The sequence below is a fragment of the Paramormyrops kingsleyae genome, chromosome 15 (assembly GCF_048594095.1).
Source record: "Paramormyrops kingsleyae isolate MSU_618 chromosome 15, PKINGS_0.4, whole genome shotgun sequence".
Taxonomy (NCBI): domain Eukaryota; kingdom Metazoa; phylum Chordata; class Actinopteri; order Osteoglossiformes; family Mormyridae; genus Paramormyrops; species Paramormyrops kingsleyae.
Genome location: NC_132811.1, coordinates 8,441,856 through 8,447,815, shown reverse-complemented (window position 1 = coordinate 8,447,815; position 5,960 = coordinate 8,441,856).

The window sequence follows — 5,960 nt, the reverse complement described above, 5'->3', positions numbered from 1 at the left end:
TTCCTCAGGTAAGCTTCCTCCGAACCGATAAGCAGGATCCTCCATCATCCCCACCTGAAAAGCAATGAGCAGAGGTGAATTTTTCACACCCAGGGTATTGTTTGAGAAGTTTAGTGATAAGGCACTGATATGTGGTGCACATTTGGTCTTCTGCAGCGTTAAATTTGTGCCCCTTCTGAGGGTTTAATTACTTTTTGGATGCTCCTGCATCTATTCACGGGAAAGGCGACAGGACAAAATATTGGCCGTAAAACCCTTTATGTAGGGAGTGATATCTCAGTTTAAAAAAAGGAGATGAAAGAGCAATGAAAGAGTCTGTCAAATCACTTTGAGACTCCTCCCCATTGCAGGAAGGGCCAGAGTCCTATTAGCAGCTGTACTGTGAGGCTTGGAAGACGTGAAGGGTTTGGTGATCCGAAGTTTCTAAATCATACAAGAGGATGAAACGGGATGCTATATATACAGCAGCAGAAAAAATTCAGAGACCACAGCACAATTTTTTGTCTCACTTATTTCTCAATTTATGGGTGTGAATAATACATTGTTTTTTGTTTTTTTTTTTTTTTTTGCAAACTCCAGCCCGATTCTTCCCTGTTTCTCATTAATGAAGGGCTTCTTCCTTGCCTTATGGGACTTCAGTCCTGCTCCTAGGAGCCTGATATGAACTCCTCTAGCAGTGCACTTCACACCTGCACTTAATGTTTCCCATTCCTTTTGAAGGTCACTTGATGTCATCCTCCAATTCATGAGAAACTGTCAGATAAGTTAACGGTGATCTCTGGCATTAGGAAGTCACTTCCGCCCTTTACCAGAATGGTTTCTGGTTGTTCCCAGTGTCTCCTGCTTCATTTTGTTCATCTCTGCTGCTGTCTTAGAAATGTTGAGCTGTTCAGCATAACCTTTTTCCAGCAGAACCATGATTAAACCAGGATTTAAAAATGCAGATTTGTTTAAAAATATAGAGTCGTCTCTTCATTTTTTCCATGGCTGTACATACATCGATGAACCATAACATTAAAACCACTTGTCACATATTGTGCAGGTCCCCCCTGTGCCACCAAAACAGCTCTGACTTGCCAAGGCATGGACTCCACAAGATCTCTGATGATGTTCTGTGGTATCTGGCACCAAGACATTAATAGCAGATCCTTTTAGTTTTGTAAGTTACGCAGTGGGGCCTTCATGGATCAGACTTGTTTGTCCAGCACGTCCCACAGATGTTTGATCGGATTGAATTCTGGGGAATCTGGAGGCAAAGTCAACACCTTGAACTCTTTTTCCATATACCTCAAACCATTCCTGAATATCGCAGTGTGGCAGGATGCATTATCCTGCTGATAAAGGCCACTGCAATCATGGAATACCAAGGCCAAGAAGGGGTGTTCTTCGTCTGCAGCAGGGATTAGGCAAATGGTTTGTGTCCATAGTAAGTGGAGTCGAGTATGAATATGATGCAGTAAATAGGTATATACAGTAAATTACTGTAACTAACAAAATACCACTAATGGAAAAGTAAATAAATTGAGTTAATTTGGTTAAGCACAGGACAAAAAAGCACCATGCAATATGATGTCAAACACTGTATGAGATGTTTATGCTCACAGTCACCAGAGAGATGTTGCCATCGCCCGGCATCAGCAGAAAGTATCGTACGGTATATTGCTAGCCCAGAAACAGAACAAAATTTCAAATTCATTACTGAATGTGCAATGCTATTATACCATGATGAAGCCCACATACCATAAGCACACATGTATGTTTTATATATGCATATTTTAACTTAGTGATCAGTGGTCATTGTTGACCCACCACAACGAAATGTGTCCTCTGCATTTAACCCATATGTGACATAGCAGGGGGCAGCTAATTCAGCGCCTGGGGAGCAGTACCTTGCTGGTTGGGGATTCGAACCAGCAATCTTTCAACTACAAGTTCCCTTCCCTAACCATTAAGTCACCACTGCCCACACTGTGATATTTTCAAATCTATATAGGTAGTGTGTGTGTGTATATATGTGTATGTATGTATATATATATATATATATATATATATGTATGTATGTATATATATATATATATATATATATATATATATATATAATCTGAAGAATGGATTTGAAATTTTTTATTGTGAGCTCTCAAGGTTTACTTCTATTTATTTCTATCTATTGTGCTTTATTGTCACTGGTGATGAACCAAGGTTGAGTTTAAATATAGCCAGGTGATGGGCATAGTACTATATTAATAATGCAGACAGCCACAAAATCTATTTCCAGCAACTAACAATGTATAGACATCATTTGTATTGATGAGTGATAATGATTTTACAGAAGGGTTGCTAACACAGTGTTGCACAAAGAAACAGCTCCTTTCTTTTTACTTCAGCCAATATATCTCCAACGGCTCTGATAATACACAGAAACACTGCACCTGTTTCTTGCTTAACCCTTATCGAGTGTAAAATGATGGTGCTGTCTACATTTGTATATAAATTGTTATTTTTATGTTAGGTAATTTGCAATAGGATGTCTTTTTATAACAGCTTATTTCAAGGAGAAGGGAAAATCAATGTATTTATGGTACCACAGAGTGTAAAAATACTAGTCAAAAGCTCCTTGAATTTATCAGGACCTTGTATGCCAAACAGTCAATATAGCACTTGAAGTGAAATTTCCATTTTAAGTGCATCTATGTGACATGAGGTAGAATTGGTTAAACAGCTTAGAAATTAAGTTATTGGAATCGGTTGGATGCCAGTAATAGGGTGTGTTAAGCATTGAATTCATCCACTGATTATGAATTTTATTGGTCTCAAAAAGTATGACCCTATGCACTTTATGGGAAATATTACTCTTGGTCTGTAACTTAGCCTTGTCGTAAATCTAGTGCAACTTAAATGCTACGTAATATTGCACTGAACATAAACCGCAAATTAAGTACGTAAGATAAAACTCTCTGGAGGACATGATTTGGTACAACTTCCATTGCTACTTTTATTTTCTTCTATTACCCTGAATTACTTTGCCTGCTGTTATATGGACCAGTTACTGTTCTGCAGAATTCAAAATTGAAAGTTGAATTTCTACAAAACTGCGTAACAGTATAGTTATAAGAAAAGAACTTGCAAATGGACCAAATGCAACATTTCTGAAGCCACAACACAATGTTAAGAGAAGCTATTCATGATAGATATGTTGCTTTAGTAATTAAACAGCACAGCAACATAACCTTTATCCATCTTACAAAAACCAAATAAGCCATATCAATATATCCATGGAAGTTTGATCCAGTTTGTTTGTGTATTTACATGTTACTGAGGGTAATGCCTAGGATAGGCTACTTGATTTAATAAAATTTTCAAACTACACCTAAGGAAATATTTTGTATCTGTTCTAGCATTATAGGAATTAAGTGGCATTAAAGTTTATTGTGTTTGATATCAATATAATGATTCATATGTTTAGAACTGTCCCAAAAATATTTATACTGCCTAAAATGTATCAGAATTAGCCATATATTAATTCTTATTATTGCTTATAGTTACCAAAGTTTTTCAACTCTTCAAGTTACATCAGAGTCAAACCAGTTTTGATAAAGACCTTTACATATGAATGAATGTTTTCAAATTTTGCACAATTCCTTTAAATTCCAGGTTTTTTAAGGAAGTTTCCCACCTTAACGTATAAGTCACCATGAAGCACCTTTTAAAAGAGAGGTAGCTAAAAGGGAAAGAAAATGACTGAGGACATTTATTCAAGTTGGTTAGTAACCGTAATGAGCTAATGTTTATTATTAATATTAAAGATGAGCAAACAAATGCCTAGTCACCATTTTAAAGAATCAAACTAATTTAATTGAGACTTTCTGCTTAGCCGATGGTTCACAAACAGTGAAAAGCCAATTACTATGCAACAAATTTTGCAGGCCCGTGACATCTGGGGGGCTGACAATTCCCAGGGAGGGATGATATACTTTTAGTAGAACTGTGAACAACCAGTGCTGTGGAGAGCAAGGGAGCTCAGAAGGCTTGGTAGTATGATTAATATTGACCGTATCAGGCCCTCACATCATCCTCTGACCTGCTGATGCATTGCTACCTGTTAGCTAACGTTACATTGTTTTCATCATCCCAATTCATCACTGTCAACGCTCTACATTGCTGATGCTGACCCAGACTCATCTATCCTTTACACTAAGGTTTTTCTGTTTGTGTTTCTGTTTTTCCTATTCTGAATTTGGCCACTATAATTAGGCTGCTCTGAGAAGTCCTTGCTGGCTTTGGAGTCGATGTAATTAAGGCAACTTTAAGAAAAAAAATTAACAATTAGCACTGAGCAGGCTTTGAAATACCAGCCTCATGTGATACACATACCTGTTCTTTACCTTCTCTATTGCTCAAAAACAAACCCAGGAAAGTTTCTGTATTCAGTACACAAAATGCACAAAACTTCCATCCATCCAAGTTCAGAACACTTATCCTGATCCAGGTCATGAATGGGAACTTATCCAAGGAAGCCCAGCGCACAAGGATGGAGTATTCCTTGGATGGAATGCCTGTAGAAATGCAGCGATCGATCAGCCAGGGACCGAAATCGGCCGGATTTCAGTGTGCTCAGACCTGCCGATGACTCCCATGTACAGTGGTATCTCAGTTCTCGAACTCATTAGAACTCGAATTTCTTAAAAGTCGAACCGACCAATTCGAAATAAAATTACATAGAACTCAATCTGAATCTCAAAAGTCTAACCATGAACGCTGACCTAAGATAACTTGTACACGTGGGGAAATGAGTCACGCGGCACGTCTCTCAGTGGAAACAAAGGGTAATGCTTCAGTCTCAGCCTCCCATTCGTCGTGATAGCATCCTGCATGTTTACACTAGCTGAATACATATATTTAGACAGTAAAAATACATTTAGACCAGGGGTGTCAAACATACGGCCCACGGGCCGAATACGGCCCACTATGGTGTCCAATACGGCCCGCGGGATGATTTGAACAATAGTATTAAATATCAAATCTTTTTTATTATCATTATTATTAGTAGTAGTAGTATTAAAAAGGAATAAGAGTGTTAATGAACAGTTTCTGAGGACTTGTTAAATGCAGTTTTACAGAATATAGTGTATTTGTTGTAATTTGATGCACTATGATTAAAAAAAAATAATAATAAATTCGGCCCGCACATGGTCACATTTTCTTGTCATCCGGCCCTCACCCTAAAATGAGTTTGACACCCCTGATTTAGACAATGATAGACAGTAACAGTACATTTAAAAATAAAGATTTCTTATTAATTATTTTAATATTAATAATAAACCAATTAATACATTAAATTATAATAATATCGTCGTGCTCTGCAGCGGGGACTGAACGGAGACAAAGGCGCAGGCGTCAGGGTATCGGAGAATACGGGGTTTAATTACAGGTAAGGCAGGCAAAACGCAGACAGACAATACAATGACCGGACTGGGGAAGCAAACTGAAACGGGGACGAAATACAGAGGACTAATGACAACAACCAGAAACAGCTGATCACACTGGGATTCTACACGGGGTTAACGAGGGGGCGTGGCACACGGAAGGAGCGGACTATCGGGGCAGGACACATTGGGTTTTTTTTAACTTTACACATGCATTGGATGCATTTATTTTCTTACTTTAAAAATTACCGTTTTCATAAATGTGCTTAGATGTGTTTAGTATAGTATATGCTCTTCTTGTTTTGTCCGGTTAATTTTGTGTTTAAATGCTAAAAAAACATATTTAGGTGTATTTTTTGGGGCAGGGAACCAATTAATTGGTTTTCCATTATTTCTTATGGGGGAAATTCGATCAGACCTCGAACTTTTTAGGATTCGGTCCAGAGTTCTGAACGGATTTATTTCGAGTTCTGAGGTACCACTGTATTTTCAAATACCGAACCAGTCCGTTTTACGCATGCGCCACATGTCATACAC